The following is a 23981-nucleotide window of genomic DNA, read 5'->3' on the forward strand; positions in this document are numbered from 1 at the left end:
ATTTCATATATACAGGGCTTTGTTCAAACTTATATTCACCACAGGGCTAAAAGCATCAAAAGCAAAAAGTTACATATATTATATTGATTGTGATTGAATGGTATAAAACTTGAGATTAATTGGATAGCGTTTATATTCCAAGAGATCTAAATCTTGAATCTTACATTGCTGCAGTAAATGTATATTTGGCAAACAAATTGGTTGTTGGTTTGAGCATTGTGGTTGATTATTTTGACGGGTTTAATTATTTGTATGGTTGAGGATAGAATGTTTTAGTAGTTGTCTTATTGATTGTTTAAAAGAAACCAAGTTCTTATTTGATTGAAAAAATAGATAAACAAGTCAAAGAATTGGTTAAATATTAAAAGAAGTTAAGAACTAAAACGAAAGTTTTCAAAATCCAATTCACCCCCCCTCTTGGGAAGTTATTCCTAATTTCAAATATTAAGGCATGAATTCAAAGAGATCCAAAGATAGCTCAAGCAACACCAATATGAGAAAAGTGTGTAGAAATCTAAAGCTGACTCAAGCTCAAGTCAAAAGGAACACAAAGAATTATACCATGAAAAACTTCAAGCTTAGAGTTTTAGGCTTTAAGATCATGTTGTAAGTACTTCATATTAAAATATCTCATGGAAATATGTTGAAGCTCTTTGGGGAAAATTATAGACCTTGAGACTTTATTTCAAACCCTAGGAAATGTTTTATGAGTAATCAAAGCAAGAGAGCAAAAAGAGTTTTTGAAAACTAAATTGAAAAACTAGGATTTGGTCTGCCCAGACGACTGAAGTTTAACTTCAGTCTACTAAAGAATAAGTTCAGTCTGCTAAAGATTTTCTTGTTGGAATACAGAAGAGGCAGCACACCCTCAGAAGACTGAACCCTTCAATTCTGTCGTCCGACCTTGTATCTAGTTCAAATTTTTTAGTGTTTAAAGTACTTCAGAAGACTGAACCCGATGCTTCAGTCTATTGATTACTGTTAATGGCTAATTTTTTTTTAATATTTTAAATTTCAAATAAAAGTTTCTTGTGCCCCAAATTTTATGAAAACTTAGAAAATACTCTAAGTAATCTTGGGCAACACGAAATTACTTTTAGAAGCCTATAAATACATGGTTTTAGCAAATAAAACTTACCAAGAAATTGAAAAATTTGTTCATAAGATGAAAGCCATCTTGCTCTCTAAAAGTTCTCTTTTGGTCCCACTCTTGCAAAACTGATTTGCCGAGATTTCTAAAGTGCTGATCTTCTCTGAATTCTAAATCACTGAGATCTATTGCTAATTCTCATCTAGAGAATAAAATTGGTGAATTCATTCTTGAGCTTCAATCTTTTTCAATTTGATATTTGAATATTGAAGTATATAGTGCTTTAAATTGTACTAATCTGCTCTTGTGAGAGTGTTATTGTACATAGGGATTGTTTCTTGTTTCCTTGTAGTGAATTGACGGTTCAGGTTGTCGGATCGCTGTACCGAGCGTGGGGTATCGCTTGAAGAGGCGTTGCTCTAGCCCATTAAAGGAGTGAATGAGCATGGGGAACCACATGTAATAGTTTGCTCCACCTGAAAAGGAGTGTTTTAGTAGAATCCTTAGGTGGCGTAAGGCAAGGACGCAAGCGTGATTACGCGCTTAAAATGCGTAATTAGGTGCTTTAATTCATGCATTGCAAATGATATTTTGTATTTAAATGCCTAACTACTCTCAATATTCTAACATTGTGTTCTATTTATAAAATTTGGGTTTTATTGAGTAATGTATGAAATTGTGGTGTTTTTTATTGCAGAGCAACTGTTGGAAGCTAAAAAAACCGACGGTACTTTGCAATCTATGTTTAACTCTCTCATCCAACCTCTGATTTAGATGATTCAAGATGCCATAGAAAGATAAGAAAACAATCTACAATTTTTGTGTTTTGTGTTTTGCAAAATACTGGCAGCATCAAGGCCGAAATCAGACGTGAAGTTAGCATACGACGTTTTATGGATTTTTTCAGCAATTCTTCGTAATCTTGGTGTAACTTTCTCATACGAGCTCCGATTGAGATGATTCAAAATTATAAGAAAATATGAAAAAGAGATCTACATCTTTTGTGTTTTAAGCTTTGAGAGGTACGATCTATAAGAGGGTCGAAAGTGGGCTTGAAAAAGGGGGGCAGTTCATGTATCTTTGAAAAAAAAAAGAAAATAAAAAAATCAAAAAATGAGATGTGACCGAGTCATGCAGCCGGGTCATCTCATAAAGGCAGTGTGCACTAGGTACACAGAATGGAAAGACAAAAGAATGGAAAGAAAAAAAACGAAAGGAAAGAAAAGCAAAAGGAAAGGATTAAAAAAGGAAAAGTCAGAGGAGGGTTTCCTTGTGGAGGGAGCCTTGTGCAAGAAGAGATGAAGTGGGGGCAATGTGCACTGGGCTGGGGGGAGAGAGGCCACACCATAGAAAAAAAAAAAAAGGATTTTTCTTGGTTAGACATACAAGGGAGGCCAAAACCACATAAAGTTTCTTGGGAAAAATTATTTTTTGGGAGCTTTCTTGTGGTTTTCTTTTGGGGGGTGCTGCGAAGATACACACACAGCCAGCAAAGGAGAGTTAGAAGCACGCGAAAATACTATCTTTTCAGAATCGGAAGGCGGCGAACAACGGCAGTGTTCGGGGTGTTCGTGATGCGCGACGGCGGTGCGGCGAGTGTTGATCTTTTCCGTACGCTCCAAATTGAAGAAAATATGGTGAAATCTGTTATGTTGGATTTAATTTTCGGAATGAACTAAATTTTTGAATTCTAAGAAAACGATGTAGCCAGTTTCGAACTATGCTTGCTCTTTGATGCTAATCCGAAGTAGTTTTCATTAATGTTTGTTTGAGTTATTCTGTGCCTAATGCTTTTAATTAACTAGCCATTAATTAAATGATTTTAGTCTTGTGATTTGCTACCGAAAGGGGGGATTATAGGATAGATCTTGGATAATTCAGCGTAAATAAATATGGAGATCGAAAGACTTGTATGAACCTACGTAGCATTAAAAATCGAGGGTCTTACTGCGTTCTTGCGTTATTAATTTGCATACTCTTATGTTAAATAATAAACAAGAATAGGTTCTGATTGACTATCGGAAGAGACTTTTGGAAAAATTGGTGATTTGCTAACAAATAGAGAAAACGAAGTTAAATTAGCTAAATGAGCAAAGCATAGTGAGAAACTAGGTGAAATCGGTTTCCTAGAAGTTTTCACCATCATCAACTTGACTAGCGGTATCTAGTTTTAAACTCTCCTGAATAGTTTATTTAAAGTAGCTTTGTTTAAATTTTGCAGTCTAAAATTATTAATTTTTCAAAATAAAATCAAGGTTAGTAAAATTTTGGTGCTTGGTAAAATTAAGATATCAATCCCCGAGGACGATACTCTACACATCATTATATTATAAAACTACGATACTGTGCACTTGCAGTTTGCACCGGTCACTGGGGATAAGCTGAACCTCATAAAAATCTCGGTGTCTCTCTTTCCTTTCTGCCTACTTTCAGCATACATATATATATATATATATATATGTATATATTGTGTGGAGTTTATGCAAAGTGCATATTGTTGAAAAACAAAACTGAGAATAAGAAGACTCTTAATATAAGAAAGTACGCTTTGATTAATTTTTTACGGAAATCCAAAAGGGGAGTACGTTGTTTAATTGTTTGCGAAAATCTTAGTTAAAAGAATGCAAACAATTTCATTCAATATAGGGCTTACATATATTCACAGGGCCACAAGCAAGTAAATATCTTGAGTTCTTGCAAAAGTTGAAATAGCCAAAGAGTTGCATACTATATCTTGCTTTGGTATTTTGTTGGTTGATTACTTTGGTTGTTTGAATGTTTGAGTTTTGTTTATTTGTGTTGTGATTTGTTTGTGGATTGATTAAAAAACTTTGCTGTGTGTTTGATAAATTAACAAGAAGTTAAGAATTCATGAAAAGAACTAAAATTTTTAATAACCCAATTCACCCCCCTCTTGGGACAACTCCTTAACTTTCAATTGGTATCAGAGAGGGTTTGTAGCAAATCCTAACTAGAAGCTACATAAAGATCTATATGGCACACCTAGGACTAGCTCCCTTGGTAAAATTAAGACATCAATCCCTGAGGACGATACTCTACACATCATTATATTATAAAACTATGATACTGTGCACTTGTAGTTTGCACCGGTTAAGTTTTTGGCGCCATTGCCGGGGATTGAGTTTTTCTTATTTTTGCCAATATCGATACAAAATAATCTTGGTTTTAATTTAGAATTCTCTTTTTATATTTTTATTTATTTATTTTATTTATTTTATTATTATTATTATTATTCTTATTTTTTTGTATTTCTGGTGTGTGTTTTTTTTTTATGTTGGATGCGCAGGGCTAGAACACGTGACATTATTCCTTTTGATCCAGAGATTGAAAGAACGCTCAAAGCACTAAGGAAAAAGAGGGTATTAGCCATGGAGAACGGACAAGATAATGCGCAGCCACGTGCCTTGAAGGATTATGTGCGACCAGTTGTGAATGACAATTATTCGGGTATTAGACGCCAGCCCATTAATGCCAACAATTTTGAGCTCAAACCTGCATTAATCAGTATGGTGCAGCAGGCCCAATTTAGTGGATCGCCACTTGATGATCCCAATATCCTTCTCGCGATGTTTTTGGAGATTTGTGATACTGTGAAGATCAATGGTGTTACTGAAGACACCATTAGACTGAGATTATTCCCTTTCTCTTTGAGGGACAAAGCAAGAGGTTGGCTACAGTCGCTACAACCTGGGAGTATTACTAGTTGGCAGGACATGGCAGAAAAATTTCTAGCTAAATTCTTTCCACCTGCAAAAATAGCTCAACTTAGGAGTGAGATTGGTCAATTCAAGCAGCATGATTTTGAATCACTCTATGAAGCATGGGAAAGGTATAAAGATTTGATTCGACGCTGTCCACAACATGGATTGCTGGATTGGTTGCAAATTCAGATGTTCTATAATGGGTTAAATGGGCAAACGCGGACTTTAGTTGATGCTGCATCTAGGGGAACTTTGATGTCAAAGACACTTGAGGGTGCTACTGCTCTTTTGGAAGAAATGGCCTCAAATAACTATCAATGGCCAACTGAAAGAAATATGGCTAAGAAAGTTTCTGGAATTCATGAATTGGAGCCATTTGCTGCACTTTCAGCTCAAGTCGCTTCTTTATCCCATCAGATTTCAGCTTTGACAACCCAGAGGATACCACAAGGTGCAGAATATGTGGCAGCTACAAGTAGGACAGATCCGAGCATTGGAGCGAGTCAAGAACAGGTTCAATACATCAATAATCAGAACTACAATTATCGTGGTGATCCTTTGCCACAATATTACCATTCAGGGCTTCGAAATCATGAGAATTTGTCTTATGGAAATACAAGGAATGTGCTGCAACCTCCTGCAGGATTTGAGAGTCATCAAGGTGAGAAGAAGATGTCACTTGAGGATGCCATGATATATTTTGTTGAGGAGACAAAAGCAAGGTTTAAAAAGACAGATGCACGGCTAGACAACATTGAGACTCATTGCAACAATATGGGAGCCACTATGAAGAACATTGAAATACAAATTGGGCAACTGGCCACGACTATAAATTCTCAACAGAGAGGAACTTTTCCTAGCAACACAGAAGTGAATCCTAAGGAACAATGCAATGTCATCACACTTAGGAGTGGAAGGGAAATTGATAAATCACCAGCAAAGGAAACCATGTCCACACCTACAGCTAAAAATAATGGCCAAGGCAAGAATAAAGTGGAAGAAGACGAGATGGTGGATGACACACCAAGAGAGACTGACACGTCACCAACAATTTTATTTCCTAACAATCCTCCTATTCTCTCTACTCCACTTCCTTATCCTCAATGTTTTCAAAAACAAAAATTAGATAAGCAATTTTCTAAGTTTTTGGATATTTTTAAGAAAATTCACATAAATATTCCTCTTACAGATGCCTTGGAACAAATGCCAAACTATGTCAAATTCCTAAAGGACATTATTTCAAAGAAAAGAAGGTTGGAGGAGTTCGAAATAGTGAAGCTTACCGAGGAGTGTAGTGTTATTCTTCAAAAGAAATTGCCTCAAAAATTAAAAGATCCAGGGAGTTTTACTTTGCCTTGCACTATTGGAAATTTATTTTTTGATAAAGTTTTATGTGATCTTAGTGCTAGTATTAATCTTATGCCACTTTCTATTTGCAGGAAATTGGGACTTGGAGAGATGAAACAAACAACCATTTCGTTGCAACTAGAAGACCGATCCATCAAGTATCCACGTGGAATCATAGAAGATGTATTGGTAAAAGTGGATAAATTTATTTTTCCTACTGATTTTGTGGTGTTAGATATGGAGGAAGACCAAGAAGTCCCGTTAATTCTTGGCCGACCATTCTTGGCCACTGGAAGGGCTTTAATTGATGTTCAAAAGGGTGAGTTAACATTGAGAGTGGATAAGGAAGAGGTTATGTTCAACATCTACCAAGACATGAGATTCCCAGAAGGTCCAAGCACTTGCTTTCGGGTAGACGTCATTCAGTAAGGTGTAGAAAAAGTCTTTCAAAAAGATGTACAAGTTGATCACCTAGAACGATCCTTGCAGCAGATTACAACACAGTAGCGTGTGGGGAGGCTAGAACCTATGGTAGCAAGGACGGATTCTGTAATCTCTAAAGGAAAGATGCAACAACCTATATCTTTAGAGTTGAAACAATTCCCTAAGCATCTTTGCTATGCATTCTCGGGTGATGCGTATGAAAATGCAAAAATCTACAAAGAGCAGATGAAGAAGTGGCATGAAAAATAGATTCTTAGGTGTGAGTTTGCTCCAGGACAACAGGTTCTACTCTTTAACTCACGATTAAAACTCTTCCCAGGGAATATATTCAGAGTTAATGGTTAGAGATTGAAGCACTATTATGGAGAACAAATGGAGAGGAACTGTGCATTTATTCCTCTTGGTGACCCTGGTTGATGAAGATTGAAATGTCTAGCTGGAGAAGTTAAAACAAGCACTTATGGGAGGCAACCCAAAGAGTTTTTCTTTTGTTTATTTCCTTTATCTTTATCATTTATTTATTTATCTATGCACTTTTGAATAATTTAGATTTTCGATGCAGGTTTATTTGGCATGAGTACAGAGCTGAAAATTAAACTCCTCGACGGATTCACCAATAAGTCAGGGAAGTTTCTTTCTTTTCTTCAATCTTTCTCATTTTTGAATAACATTGAAAAAAAAAATGTGTGAATATGGATGATTAGGCCATGCATGACACTACTTATGCCCTTCATATACTTGCATATAACCTAGGAGTACACACTAGGTCATTTATGTGTAGTTTCTATTTATATGGCTAAACTAGGAATCGTAACTCATTGAAAGTTGATTGGTAGTGCAATTGTGTTAATCTGGCTATATAAACTCTTGTATCTACATGGTATCTCTTGAGGCTAAAAAAATATACGTTCACGTGACTTGTAGCACTTAGGGTTCCTTGTGAACACTAAGAGAGCGTCTATGGAGACTTTGACACCTTGTGAGGTACTGTTGAGCCATTTATCGCTCTTTTGAGTTTTGACGTCAACTTAGAGTTCATGAAACTCAACTTTCCCTATTTTTTTCTAGATACTCTTTGCACGCTAGTCTTGGTTTTTGAATTGCTAGCCTAGAGGTGACATCTAGTGGGGAGATAAAAACTTAGGTCTTGTAGCCTACTCAAGATGTGAAGGCCAAACCACCCCTAGAAATAGACTTATTTCATGGACTCTTGTTCGAGCTTAATACACATGGGTGGTATGAAAACAATAAAATAAGTGTTATGATTGTCCTAATTGACCATGAAAAGAAAGAAATTGAAAAATGAGCAGAAGAAAGAAAAAAAGACAGAAATACCCTAGAAGAGGTGAAAGATTAATACCTGCTCCACACAACTTCAACAAAAGTCAAGGACAAGACGCATGTTATCCACATATGAAGACTCTTCACCAGCCTAATGCCTCAGATGTATTTACGCCTAGTTTGTGAATAAGTTGATCTAGGGTGGTCTCGGTTGGACATGGCGAGTAGGTGAGAAGATGCTAGGGTGAAGGACCCGACACCTCCTAAATAGGCTTGATCCTTTTCAGACTAGTCCACTCCATACATTTAGCATTTGTTCCTTACAGTATGTGGGATGTTTGATCATGACACTCTTCCTCACATACGATGAGTGAACCCATCCTTTTTGAGTGTTTTTGAGAGTATACCAGTTAGGCCGAGTCAAAGCGACAGTTCTTTAGGTGTCCACGGATATCCTGGGTGTAACGAGTCACACACATTACACGTGCTTCAAGATTTTTCCTATTTATACTTGAATTTATATGGCTACATTAACTTTGAATTGTGCTCGGTGGTTAATTTTATGTGAGCTTACTGTTCTTAATGGCTATATAATGATGAGATTTGCATGAATGACTTACTTCGGAGTTGCATGAATTGGGTATGAATGAGTTTGTGTGTAATTTGGTGATATTCTTGTATGTGAAAGGGTATAGTTGTGTTGCCTGTGTATTCATTCATTGAAATTGGTATGACACCACCCTAAATTGCATTCACGTTATTTGCTAGGGACTAGCAAAACCTTAGTTAGGGGGGGGGGGTGTGATTACGCGCTTAAAATGCATAATTAGGTGCTTTAATTCATGCATTGCAAATGATATTTTGTATTTAAATGCCTAACTACTCTCAATATTCTAACATTGTGTTCTATTTATAAAATTTGGGTTTTATTGAGTAATGTGTGAAATTTTGGTGTTTTTTATTGCAGAGCAACTGTTGGAAGCTAAAAAAACCGACGGTACTTTGCAATCTATGCGTAACTCTCTCATCCAACCTCTAATTTAGATGATTCAAGATGCTATAGAAAGATAAGAAAACAATATACAATTTTTATGTTTTGTGTTTTGCAAAATACTGGCAGCATCAAGGCCGAAATCAGACGTGAAGTTAGCATACGCCGTTTTATGGATTTTTTCGACAATTCTTCGTAATCTTGGCTTAACTTTCTCATACGAGCTCCGATTGAGATGATTCAAAATTATAAGAAAATATGAAAAAGAGATCTACATCTTTTATGTTTTAATAGTTGAGAGTTATGAGCTGTAAGGGGGTCGAAAGTGGGCTTTAAAGAGGAGGGCAGTTCATGTACCTTTGAAAAAAAAAGAAAATCAAAAAATCAAAAAATGAGATGGGACTCAGCCATGCAGCCGGGTCATCTCATAAGGGCAGTGTGTGCTGGGTACATAGAATGGAAAGACAAAAGAATGGAAAGAAAAAAAAAAGAAAGGAAAGAAAAACAAAAGGAAAGGATTGAAAAAGGAAAATTCAAAGGAGGGTTTCCTTGTGGAGGGAGCCGTGTGCAAGAAGAGATGAAGGGGGGGAAACATGCGCTGGGCTGGGGGGAGAGAGGCTGCACCATAGAAAAAAAAAAAAGGATTTTTCTTGGTTAGACACACAAGGGAGGCCAAAACGACAAAGTTTCTTGGGAAAAATTATTTTTTGGGAGCTTTCTTGTGGTTTTCTTTTGGGGGGTGCTGCGAAGATACATACATAGCCAGCAAAGGAGAGTTAGAAGCACACGAAAATACTATCTTTTCAGAATCGGAAGGCGGTGAACAACGGTGGTGTTCGGCGTGTTCGTGACGCACGACGACGGTGCGGCAAGTGTTGATCTTTTCTGTACGCTTCAAATTGAAGAAAATATGGTGAAATCTGTTATGTTGGATTTAATTTTCAGAATGAACTAAATTTTTGAATTCTAAGAAAACGATATAGCCAGTTTCGAACTATGCTTGCTCTTTGATGCTAATCCGAAGTAGTTTTCATTAATGTTTGTTTGAGTTATTCTGTGCCTAATGCTTTTAATTAACTGGCCATTGATTAAATGATTTTAGTCTTGTGATTTGCTACCGAAAGGGGGGATTATAGGATAGATCTTGGATAATTCAGCATAAGTAAATATAGAGATCGAAAGATTTGTATGAACCTACGTAGCATTAAAAATCGAGGATCTTACTGCGTTCTTGCGTTATTAATTTGCATACTCATATGTTAAATAATAAACAAGAATAGGTTCTGATTGACTATCGAAAGAGACTTTTGGAAAAATTGGTGATTTGCTAACAAATAGAGAAAACGAAGTTAAATTAGCTAAATGAGCAAAGCATAGTGAGAAACTAAGTGAAATCGGTTTCCTAGAAGTTTTCACCATCATCAACTTGACACGCGATATCCAGTTTTAAACTCTCCTGAATAGTTTATTTAAAGTAGCTTTGTTTAAATTTTGCAGTCTAAAATTATTAATTTTTCAAAATAAAATCAAGGTTAGTAAAATTTTGGTGCTTGGTAAAATTAAGATATCAATCCCCGAGGACGATACTCTACACATCATTATATTATAAAACTACGATACTGTGCACTTGCAGTTTGCACCGGTCACTGGGGATAAGCTGAACCTCATAAAAATCTCGGTGTCTCTCTTTCCTTTCTGCCTACTTTCAGCATACATATATATATATATATATATATATGTATATATTGTGTGGAGTTTATGCAAAGTGCATATTGTTGAAAAACAAAACTGAGAATAAGAAGACTCTTAATATAAGAAAGTACGCTTTGATTAATTTTTTACGGAAATCCAAAAGGGGAGTACGTTGTTTAATTGTTTGCGAAAATCTTAGTTAAAAGAATGCAAACAATTTCATTCAATATAGGGCTTACATATATTCACAGGGCCACAAGCAAGTAAATATCTTGAGTTCTTGCAAAAGTTGAAATAGCCAAAGAGTTGCATACTATATCTTGCTTTGGTATTTTGTTGGTTGATTACTTTGGTTGTTTGAATGTTTGAGTTTTGTTTATTTGTGTTGTGATTTGTTTGTGGATTGATTAAAAAACTTTGCTGTGTGTTTGATAAATTAACAAGAAGTTAAGAATTCATGAAAAGAACTAAAATTTTTAATAACCCAATTCACCCCCCTCTTGGGACAACTCCTTAACTTTCAATTGGTATCAGAGAGGGTTTGTAGCAAATCCTAACTAGAAGCTACATAAAGATCTATATGGCACACCTAGGACTAGCTCCCTTTGGAGACGAACAATCATCAACTAGACCTCCCATCTTTTGTGGTATAAACTATACTTTTTGAAAACAAACAATGAGGACATTTACTCAAACCATGGATTGGAAAGCATGGAAGGTTGTCACACAAGGTGACTACATTCCTACTAAACCCGTAGATGGAAAAGAAGTTCCTAAAGGAGAAAAAGACTTGACCGACAATGATTACAAAATGATGCAAGTAAACTCTAGTGCCATGAATGCACTATATTGTGCTTTAGATGTTAATGAGTTTAATAGGGTTATGGCATGTAAGTCAACCAATGAAATTTGGGAAAAACTAGAAGTAATCTATGAAGGAACAATAGATGTTAGAGATAGTAGAATCAACATGCTCACAAACGAGTATGACACTTTCAAGATGAACTCGGATGAAACCATCATTAGTATGTACACTAGGTTCACTCATATAATAAACTCCCTCAATGCCTTAGGGAAAAATTACTCAATTTTTGAAATGATCCGAAAAATCCTTAGGGGTCTTCCACCCCTTTGGGAATCAGACAATGAATCAAGTGACTAAGAGGTCACTTGCTTTATGGCATGGGACGATGAGGAAAGCTCCTCATCCAAATCAATTAATGATTCTTGCAATGATTCGTCTAACGAATCCAATGATGAAAGTATACCATCTTATGAAGAACTTCAAAATGAACTATTCAAGGTGCATAAGATCTTAGTTAATGTGACTAAAAGATATACATCATTGAAAAATAAGAATGAAGGTGTAATGAAAGAGTTGGAATCTCTAACACTTGTTGAAAGAGAAAAAGATTTAAAAATCAATAGACTAAAAAGAAAGAATGAGAAGGTGATAAAAGAACTAGAAGATTTAAAGTCCAAAACTTCTATGGATAATGAAAAAGACATATATATTTCTAAACTAGAAAATAAAATTGCCAAGATGTCTTAAAACCAAGAAAAGCTGCAAGAAAAGGGTAAAAATACTCTAGACTCAAGAATTAGTGATCTTAAGAAGAAAAATGAGGATCAAGCTAAAATAATTTACAATTTCACTAGAGGAAAAGAGAACTTTGATAGAATGATTGGTGCACAAAAAATGTCTTCGAATAAAGAAGGCATAAAGTTCAATGGAGTTGAAAACACAAGGAAAAAAGCATAGTTCACAAACTAAGGATGAAAAGCAAGGTGTAGTCCCAAGAAGGGGGGGAATTGGGTTTTAAAAATTTTCTTTTAAATCTTTTTAGGAATTCTTAACTTATCGTTGATTCTTCAAAGTTTCAGAAAAAACTTATTTATTTATTTAATCCATAACCACACAAACATTCAATCATTCAAGTAATCAATCAACCAAACCAATCAACCACAATTTGAAAGCAAACAACCAAACCAAGATTAAAATATATAGCACTTTGGTAATGTAAGAACTTGAGATGGTTTGTTTGTTTATATAAGCCCCGTGGATATGAATTTGAACCGATCCCTATAGTGAAATGTGAAATTGTTCCTTCAATGCAAACCTCAACTTAATTTCCAAAAAACTCATAATTTAAATAAATTCTTTAGTTAATTTGTCTTTGGGTGTTTAACCAAGTAACGTACTCCCGTATGGTTTCCACAAAGAATCGTTTAACCAATGTACTCCCTTTCAGTTTCCGCAATCCCAAATGAAAAGCTAAACCCTAACTTTATTTAACTTCCAAATTACGTAGTTTGTATGATTACCAATTAAACCATCCACACAATTTAAATTTTTCGAAAATAAAGAGTAATGGAAAGAGAGAATGAGACTGGGATTTCTTCAAGGTTCGGATTATACCCAGCCTACATCATCGCTCTTGGCAAACTACCAAAGGTCTACAAAAATTAGTTCCTTTGCTGGGCGGAACAACACCGGTTACAACACTCCTTCTGTAGGCTAGAGCCCGCCTCTCCAAATGATGTACCCTCGTTTGGTCACTCCTTCAAATAGGTTAGAGCCTGCCTTTCCAAGAAATATCCCCTTGCTTAGCCAACGATCCAAACAATCCTTGGAATTGTCAATCTACAAGATACAAGTCAAATAGATGTACAAAGAATTGCTCACACAAAGAGTTGATTAGTATAACAATTCAACACTATAATATACTTCAAATTAAATAACAATATGGAATTTAACTTGAAACTCAAGGAAGTATATCACTGATTAATTCTTTCAATGATTGAAAGATTTATAATTTGTAGCACAAGATTGGTGAATGAGAATCAGCAAGATCTTAGCAAACTTTGTAGACAAGATGAGAGTGAAAGAGCCTTTGAGTGTTGAGAGCAATTGAAAGAATTTTTTGAATGTTGATTTGAGTTCTTGGTTCTTGGTTAATTAATTAAATGACCTTTGAGGCTTATTTATAGACTTTAAAAAGTATGTAACCTAATCCCCAAGTGACTTGGAGTATTCCCCAAGTTTTCACAAAGTTTGAGCCCCAAGCAACCTTACTTAAAAAAATTGTTTGTTATGAAAATTCAAAATCTTCCGTGTGATAGTTGACTATCCCTTTTTGGAATTTGGCTATCTAGTTAAATTAAAGGGGCAATAAGGTGGCAATTGCCTGACTAAACACAGATAGGCGTCTCAAAGTGCACAGACAGGCGTCTATACGAACATGGACAGGCACCTGTCAAGCTGTCAGCTTTGAGCACCCTTCAATATTTTGGTCATAACATTTTTTGTGTAACTCCAAATTTGATGAGCTTTGTGTAAAAAAAAAATCTAAGAGAAACTCCTAAAACTTTAATATTGAACAAATTTTAAAATAAATATTTTTGGATAGAGAAAAATTGACATCAATGTGGATGTAGGAAAAATGACAGCAATTGGGAAAAAATCTTTTTGGTGTTTTTCATTCTAAAAATGATTCTAACCTTTTTGAAACAATTTTGGGACCTTATAAAAATATTTTCCAAGTATGTTAAAAGATATTTAGGTCCAAGAAATTAACCTAAGAGTTTCATGCATCCATATTGAAATTCTTTGAAGTACTTACATGAAATTTCCTATAGACTCTTTCAAATTTTCAATTCTTGAATTCCTTGAGATCTTTATGCTTGCTTCATCTTTCTTTAAGCTTTCATCAAGTTCTCTTTAATCCTCATGCTCTCATGATCTTCAAGCTTTATCTTTGAATTCATTTTTGAATTCATGCTTTAAGCTTCATGTTGGAGTGTCGAGCTTGAAGGAAAAGCAATCCAGGTCATCCATTTCTTTTCTAGATCCAACAGCTGCTATTGTGGTTTTTTTATTATGGGGGTCATTGATGTAATTAAGTTTCCTTTTGTGTTGTAAACAAAACAAAAGCAGGAGGGGGCAGCTGGTTTTAATTCATTTTGCACTAGCCACTTTAGAAAAGATCTAGATTTGGGGGCGAGACTTCTTGCAGAACCGAGACCTGTAACCTCAGCCGAGAGAGAGTTGTGTTCAGCCAAAACCATGAGGGTCTTCCTTTTCTTCACAGCCGCAAGAGCCTTCCATGGCCGAGAGAGAGCGCCTGCAGTGAGAGTTCTTTCAGCTACAGCGGAGAGCGAGGGCTGCAAGAGAGAAGGAGATGGCAGCGGGCATTCGGCGTTGGGGGGATCTCCAACCTCCCTCAGACGTTCACGCAAGGGTAAGGGAAGGTAATGCACAAATCTATTTCTTGGGAGAGTTTTCTTTTAGCGAAATTAGGGAGAAAGATAGGAAGAAGCCTAGGGTTCTTTGCAAGTGCAAAGAGGGGCTTTCTTGGGTCATTCTTGGGCTGATTTCCAGAGGAGATTGGTAAGCCATGAAAGGGTAGATCTGTGTATGCATATTTATTTCTACCGGATTTAATATAGTATCTCCGAAGGTGAGTTTTTGTCGTGGATGTAGGCCAATTTTTGGGCCAAACCACGTAAATGTGTTCTTGTGATTGTGTGATTGGCATGTTTATGTTTTTATGGATTTATTGAGGCTTTGGTGAATTTTATTTGGTGAATAAAATATTTTTCTTGATCATGCTTAGCACACACGCACACATTAAAATAAACAGGTTTTAGATTGGCTCTGATTGTGGTTGATGCTTAGGTAATATTAGATTTTTATTGTTTTATAATTGATTGAAATCTAAAAATTAGAATAAGTAATTAGCTTAATACACACAACATGTGGTATCAGAGCCTGGTTATGTGATAGGAATTGCCAAGTTTGAAATAGAAAAGTTCACTGGAAAAAATGATTTTGGTTTATGGAGGATTAAAATACATGCCATCTTGGTACAACAGGGGCTTGAGGAGGCTTTTCTTGGAGAAAAGAAAGGGGCTTCCACTTCACAAGAGGGAAAACCAAGTTTACCCTCTGCCGACAAAGTGAAGTCCGAAATCCTCCAAAAGGCACATAGTTCCATTATCTTGTCCCTAGGAGACAAAGTGCTTAGGGAAATTGCTAATGAGGATACGACAGCTGGAGTTTGGTCAAAACTAGAAAGTTTGTACATGACAAAATCCCTAGAAAATAGAGTCCATAAGAAGACTAAGCTCTACATCTTTAGAATGACCCCTGGAACATCAATTGATGAACATTTAGATGAATTTAATAAAATTCTTTCGGATCTTGCTAATATTGATATTAGTATAGATGAAGAAGACTAAGAAATTCTTTTATTGAGTTCTCTTGATTCCACATATGAAAATATTAAAGAAACTATGATGTATGGGATAGAGAGGCTGACTTTAGAAGATGTTCAAGTAGTTTTGCACTCTAGGGAATTGCATACTAAGTTTGAGTCTAAATCAGGGTCAGGGGAAGGGTTAAATGTGAGAGGTAGGTCTGAAAAAAAGGGACAAGAAAAGAAAAGGCAAGAGGTCTAGATCAAAGTGTAAAGGCAAAGCATTAAAGTGTTTTTCCTGTGACAAGGAAGGGCATTTTAAGAGGGACTACCCTGAACGGAAAAAGGTTGTCGATGCCACCACCTTTGATTCAAAGGGTAAGGCATGGGTATGATAGTGTGGAAGTGTTGAACGTATTTGAGAAAGATTTTTGAAAAGAATGGATATTAGATTCAGGATGTTCCTTCCACATATGTCCATTTAAGAACTGGTTTGAGTCCTTTACATGCTTAGAAGGAGGTCATGTTATCTTGGCAAACAAGAAGTCATGTAACATACAGGGTATTGGGACAGTGAGGCTTCTAATGCATGATGGGATTGAAAGAGTGCTAAGAGATGTGAGGTACGTACTTGAGCTGAAGAGAAACTTGATTTATCTTGGTAGCTTAGATAAGACAGGGTACACATTTAAGTTTGAAGGACGTAGCCTAAGAGATAGGAGGTTCACTGGTAGTGATGAAAAAGGTGCTAAAGAATGGGTTGTACGCCTTGGTAGGAAAGACAGTGATTGGTGAGGCTTCACCTATTAATCACATGGTAGAAAATCAGGTTTCCTTGTGGCATAAGAAGCTAGGACATGTTAGCCAATAAGGCCTAAAGGAGCTAGAGAAACAGGGGCTTCTTGGGGATAGGAAACTTAAGGAATTGTCATTTTGTGAGGAGTGTGTCTTGGGTAAGTCTACTAGGTTTAGTTTTAAGAAGTCCACTCACACCACAAAACAGACTCTTGATTTCATACATTCAGACTTGTGGAGGCCTACTACGGTTAGTTCTCATGGTGGTTCAAGGAATTTTCTGTCAATTATAAATGACTTTTCTAGGAAAGTATGGGTTTATATTCTAAAACATAAAAGTGATACGTTTGAAAAGTTTAAAGAATGGAAAACCTTAGTGGAAACTCAAGTAACAGACAATGGATTAGAATACTTGTCAAATGAATTTTCTAAATTTTGTAAAGTTGAGGGCATAGCTAGACAAAGGACTATTAGGGATACTCCCCAACATAATGGATTAGCTGAAAGGATGAATAGAACTATTTTGGAAAGGGTAAGATGCACGTTAGCCACTTCAGGTTTGCTCAATACCTTTTGGGTAGAGGCGGTGACCACTGTTGTATACCTTATTAATAGGTGTCCTTCCACGACTCTAAATTTTAAAACCCCTCAAGAAATCTAGTTGGATAAGCTTACTAATTATCAGGGTTTAAAATTTTTTTGGTGCGTAGCCTATGCCCACATTAGAACTGATAAATTAGAGCCCGGGGCTATTAAATGCATTTTTGTGGGATACCCAGAGGGGGTTAAAGGCTATAAGCTTTGGGTTATAGAACCTGGAAAACAAAAATGTATTATTAGCAGGGATGTAGTTTTTAATGAAACTCAAATGGGGGGAAAACCAGAAAATTCATATGAAAGTGTTAAGCACTCTGATACTAGTGACCTACAGCTTGAGGTGGAGCAACCCTCCACTTCTTATAACCATTTAGAAACATATGCTGCAGATTTTGAGGAGCTAAACTCAAACCCAGAAACCTCTGAATTAAGTAAAACCTTCCTTCTAGCATGGGATAGGGAGAGGAGGGTCATAAGACCTCCTTAAAGGTATGAGGAAGCTGATATGACAGCTTTTGCTCTTTTTGTTATGGAAACAGAAATTGAGGTGGAGCATAAGACTTTTAAAGAGGCTATGGATAGTAAAGAGGTTGAAAAATGGATTCCTGTAATGCAAGAAGAAATGGAGTCTCTAAATAAGAACAAGACATGGATGATGGTACCTAGACTGGAAATCTTTAAGAGGAAAAAGGGAATCCTTGGAGTTGAACCACCTAGGTATCAAGCTAGGTGGCTAAGGGATTTACACAAAGGGAAGAGGTAGACTATAATGAGATATTTTCCCCTGTTTTGAGGCATAGTTCAATTAAAATTCTATTCGCTTTTCTTGCTGTACATGACTTGCATTTGGAACAATTTGATGTTAAAACTGCTTTCTTGCATGGTACTTTAGAAGAAATAGTTTATATGAAACCTCCCGAGGGTTTTGATGCAAAAATGAATAAAAATCATGTATTTTTATTAAAGAAATATTTATATGGGCTGAAACAATCATCTAGACAATGGTATAAACAATTTGATTCTTACATGATTCAAAATTATTTCTGTAGAAGCAATTATGATGGCTGTGTTTATTATAAATCATGTGATAAATGTCTTATATATTTGTTATTATATGTCGATGACATGTTGGTTGCTTGTGGAGACTTGGATATGCTAAATCAAGTTAAGTGTATGCTTAAATCTAAATTTGAAATGAAAGACTTAGAACCTGTTAAAAGAATAGTTGGTATGGAAATAACTAGAGAAAGGAATAAAAAGCTTCTCTACTTGTCTCAAAAGTCTTACATTTCAAAGGTGTTGAAAAGATTTGGAATGGGTCGTATTAAATCTACTTCTATTCATATTGAACAGCATGTTAAATTGTATAGAAAACAGTGTCCTGAAACTGAAAATGAGTCACTTTTTATGAATAGAATACCTTATGCTAGTATGGTTGGTAGTGTAATGTATGCTATGGTATGTTCTAGACCTGATCTATCTTATGCTGTAAGTCAAGTGAGTAGATTTGTGAGCAAACATGGAAAACCACAATGGCATGCTTTGAAACAAAATTTTCAATACTTGTTTGGAACAAAATAGCAAGGATTAATATTTGGAAGAAAGGATATGCATTGTGAAATAGGGTTAAAAGGATATGTAGATTCTGACTATGTTGGAAATCTAAATACCAAGAAGTCTTTGTCTAGTATGGTCTTTTCTTTTTTAGGTAGTGCTATTAGTTGGAAATCACATATGCAATCGGTGGTAGCCTTATCTACAACAGAGGCTGAATATATTGCCATGACTGAGGCTTTTAAGGAGGCTATATGGATAAAAGGACTGCGCCTAGAGTTAGGAATGTATAGTGGAACTGTTATAATTTATTGTGACAATCAAATCACTATTCATTTGGCTAGGAATCATGTTTATAATGATAGGTCCAAACATATAGATGTTAAGCTGCATTTTGTGAGGGATATTATATCTAGTGGTGAAATAGAAGTAATGAAAATTCCAATTGAGGATAATCCATCTAATATGACGACTAAAGCAGTACCTAAATCCAGTGTGAACATTGTTCAAACTTGGTTAACCTTGGAAGTTTCTAGTGGTTGTTTTGCAGGAACCGCCATAGAAGATGCTAAGGAGGGGCAAGGGTTACAAGCTTGCCAAGGTGGAGAATTGTTGGAGTGTCAAGCTTGAAGGAAAAGCAATCCAGGTCGTCCATTTCTTTTCCGGATCCAACAGCTGCTGTTGTGGTTTTTTGTTTTTATTATGGGGGGCATTGATGTAATTGTGTTTCCTTTTGTGTCTTAAATAAAACAAAAGTAGGAGGTGGCGAGGGGTTTTAATTCATTTTGGGCTGGCAGCTTAAGAAAAGATCTAGATTTCGGGGCAAGACTTCTTGTAGAACTGAAACCTGCAACCTCAGCCGAGAGAGAGCTTTGTTCAGCCACAACCACAAGGGTCTTCCTTTTCTTCCTAGTCACGAGAGCCTTCCATAGCCGAGAGAGAGTGCCTGCAGTGAGAGTTCTTTTAGCTGCAGTGGGAGAGCCAGGGTTGTACGAGAGAAGGAGACGGTAGTGGGCGTTTGGCGTTGGGGGGGGATCTCCAACCTTCAGCAGATGTACACGCATGGGTAAGGGAAGGTAATGCACAAATGTATTTCTTGGGAGAGTTTTCTTTTAGGGAAATTAGAGAGAAGGAGAGGAAGAAGCCTAGGGTTCTTTGCATGTGCGAAGAGGAGCTTTCTTAGGTCATTCTTGGGCTAATTTCTAGAGGAGATTAGTAAGCCAAGAAAGGGTAAATCTGTGTATGTATATTTATTTCCATCGGATTTGATATAATATCTCCGAAGGTGAGTTTCTGCCGTAGATGTAGGCTAATTTTTGGGCCAAACCACGTAAATGTGTTCTTGTGATTGTGTGATTGGCATGTTTTTGTTTTTCTAGATTTATTGAGGCCTAGCTGAATTTTATTTGGTGAATAAAATATTTTTCTTGATCACGCTTAGCACACACGCACACGTTTAAATAAACAGGTTTTAGTTTAGCTCTGATTGTAGTTGATGCTTAGGTAATATTAGATTCTTATTGTTTTATAATTGATTGAAATATGAAAATTAGAATAAGTAATCATCTTAATGCATACGGCACTTCATATTTATCATCCTTCTTTGAAATATAAGTTTTCATGAATCCTTCGGAACACTTGACCTTGCATTCTTCATTGAATCTTGAAATGACATCACTTAACCAAATATGTTAAGTTCTACTTGTTTGTTAGCATCAGAACAAGATGTTAAGTCTTGTAAGGGCAACAATCTCTCCCTTTTTTATGATGACAAACAAGAAGCAAAATTGGAGTGAGCCTTAAAAAGACTCTCCCTTTCAATAAGCATCATCTTAATAATATTCGTAAGATCAATATTAATTTCAGAAACTCTTTTACAATCATGCACATCACTTCATTTAAGTTCAAGTTTATCAATCAATACCAAATACTTATCCTCCTTATGTTCATGCTCAATTTTTGTAATACCATGTTCAATTTTTGCTTAAAAACTTCTCCCCCTTTTGGCATCAATCAAAAAGAGAAAAAAAATGATTAAGTTCAAATAAAATCTTATCCTGAGCATATCATCAAACATGCATATCAAACATATGTACACACTCAATTTATTTTTATTTTTTCAATATAGCATGTGTAGTGTGTTTTAACAGTCATGTATATGAGTTGTAACATCTTTACTAACAGCTTTTTCCCCCTTTGACATTATTCAAGATACCAATTGTTGATTTTATGATACCAATTTAAAATTTAATTCATGATATCAATTTAAAATTTTATTAATTCATGATATCAATTGATTAATAGGGAAACGCTCAAGAATCCATTGATTTTAAAGCATCAAACGAAAACTCTAGTGATGAAGATGAAGAAGAGATGGATGAAAATGAAATAGCCTTCTTATCTAAGAAACTTGCAAAATTTCTTAGAAGGAAGAATAAATTTACAAGAAAAATCCGGAACTCAATCAGATGAAAAAGAAGAAAAGGAAATCAGTAAAAAGAAAATAAAAGCTAAACCTCCAACATACTATAATTGTAAGAAAGTTGAACATATAAAATCAAATTGTCCACAACTTAAGAAAAATTCCAAAACGAAAAGGAAAAAGGTAATGAAAGCCACTACTTGGGATAATATGAGTACAAGTAGTTCAAACAATGAATCGAGTGACCAAGAGGTCACTTGCTCTATGGCATGGGACGATGAGGAAAGCTCCTCATCCAAATCATTTAATGATTCTTGCAATGATTCATCTGACGAATCCAATGATGAAAGTGTACCATCTTATGAAGAACTTCAAAATGAACTATTCAAGGTGCATAAGATCTTAGTTAATGTGACTAAAAGTTATACATCATTGAAAAATAAGAATAAAGGCATAATGAAAGAGTTGGAATCTCTAAGACTTGTTGAAAGAGAAAAAGATTTAAAAATCAATAGACTAAAAAGAAAGAATGAGAAGGTGATAAAAGAACTAGAAGATTTAAAGTCCAAAACTTCTATGAATAATGAATAAGACATATATATATATTTCTAAACTAGAAAATAAAATTGCCAAGATGTCTTAAAACCAAGAAAAGCTGCAAGAAAAGGGTAAAAATATTCTAGACTCAAGAATTAGTGATCTTAAGAAGAAAAATGAGGATCAAGCTAAAATAATTTACAATTTCACTAGAGGAAAAGAGAACTTTGATAGAATGATTGGTGCACAAAAAATGTTTTTGCATAAAGAAGGCATAGGGTTCAATGGAGTTGAAAATACAAGGAAAAAGAACTTCTATATGGGGTACTTTATGAAAGCCTTCGAAGACTATGCTAGCACCTTCTCTAATGCTTATACTCACACTATATGTTTTCTATGTAAGAAGAAAGGACACATTAAGTTTGAATTTCAATTAAAAAGGAAAGATTTGAAAATTAGATAAGTTTGGAAAATAAAAGAATCAACTTCTCCTAAACCATCCTGACCCAAGAAAGTATGGTATATAGATAAAAAGCATAGTTCACAAACTAAGGATGAAAAGCAAGGTGTAGTCCCAAGAAGGGGGCTGAATTAGGTTTTAAAATATTTCTTTTAAATCTTTTTAGGAATTCTTAACTTATCGTTGATTCTTCAAACTTTCAGAAAAAACATATTTCTTTATTTAATCCATAACCACACAAACATTCAATCATTCAAGTAATCAATCAACCAAACCAATCAACCAAAATTTGAAAGCAAACAACCAAACCAAGATTAAAATATACAGCACTTTGGTAATGTAAGAACTTGAGATGGTTTGTTTGTTTATATAAGCCCCATGGATATGAATTTGAACCGATCCCTGTAGTGAAATGTGAAATTGTTCCTTCAATGCAAACCTCAACTTAATTTCCAAACAACTCAGAATTTAAATAAACTCTTTAGTTAATTTGTCTTTGGGTGTTTAACCAAGTAACGTACTCCCGTATGATTTCTGCAAAGAATGGTTTAACCAATGTACTCCCTTTCGGTTCCGCAATCCCAAACCAAAATCTAAACCTTAAGTTTATTTAACTTCCAAATTACATAGTTTGTATGATTACCAATTAAACCATCCATGCAATTTAAATTTGTTGAAAATAAAGAGTAATGGAAAGAGAGAATGAGACTAGGATTTTTACGAGGTTTGGCTTATACCCAGTCTACGCCATCGCCTTTGGCAAACTACCAAAGGATTACTAAAATCAGTTCCTTTGTCGGGTGGAACAACACCGGTTACAACACTCCTTCTGTAGGCTAAAGCCCGCCTATCTAAACGATGTACCCTCGTTTGTTCACTCCTTCAAGTAGGTTAGAGCCTGCCTCTCCAAGAAATATTCCCTTGCTTAGCCAATGATCTAAACAATCCTTGGAATTTTCAATATGCAAGATACAAGTCAAATAGATGTACAAAGAATTGCTCACACAAAGAGTTGATTAGTACAACAATTCAGCACTATAATATACTTCAAATTAAATAACATTATGGAATTTAACTTGAAGCTCAAGGAAGTATATCACCGATTAATTCTTTCAATGATTGAAATATTTATAATTTGTAGCACAAGATTGGTGAGTGAGAATCAACAAGACCTCAGCAAACTTCGTAGACAAGATGAGAGTGAAAAAGCCTTTGAGTGTTGAGAGCAATTAAAAAAAAAATTTGAATGCTGATTTGAATTCTTGGTTCTTGGTTAATTAATTCAATGATCTTTGAGGCTTATTTATAGACTTTAAAAAGTATGTAACTTGATCCCCAAGTGACTTGCAGTATTCCCCATGTTTTCACAAAGTTTGAGCCCTAAGCAACCTCATTTAAAGAATTTGTCCATTATGAAAATTCAAAATATGCCGCGTGATAGTTGACCGTCCCTTTTTGGCTATCAGCTATCTAGTTAAATTAAAGGGAAATCAAGGTGGCAATCACCTGACTAAACACGTATAGGTGTCTCAAAGTGCACAAATAGGCGTCTATACGAACATAGATAGGCACCTGTCAAGTTGTCAACTTTGAGCACCCTTCAATCTTTTGGTCATAACATTTTCTATGTAACTCCAAATTTTACGATCTTTGTGTAAAAGGAAAGCTAAGAGAAACTCCTAAAAGCTTAATGTTGAACACATTTTAAAATAAATATTTTTGGATAAAGAAAAATTTACATCAATGTGGATGTAGAAAAAATAACAGCAATTGGGAAATAATCTTTTTGGTGTTTTTCATTCCAAAAATGATTTTAACCTTTTTGAAATAATTTTTGAACCTTATAAAAAT

General features: G+C 35.3%; 1 non-coding gene across 1 annotated transcript; it reads right to left on the reverse strand.

Annotated features, from left to right (window-relative positions):
- Nucleotides 1-4872: 4872 nt before the first annotated feature.
- Nucleotides 4873-4979, reverse strand: LOC131149933 (small nucleolar RNA R71). Its single transcript, XR_009135325.1, has one exon. It is a non-coding gene; the product is annotated as a small nucleolar RNA R71 (small nucleolar RNA).
- Nucleotides 4980-23981: the final 19002 nt, after the last annotated feature.

This window comes from Malania oleifera, chromosome 2, assembly GCF_029873635.1.
Source record: "Malania oleifera isolate guangnan ecotype guangnan chromosome 2, ASM2987363v1, whole genome shotgun sequence".
NCBI classification, from domain to species: Eukaryota; Viridiplantae; Streptophyta; class Magnoliopsida; order Santalales; family Ximeniaceae; genus Malania; species Malania oleifera.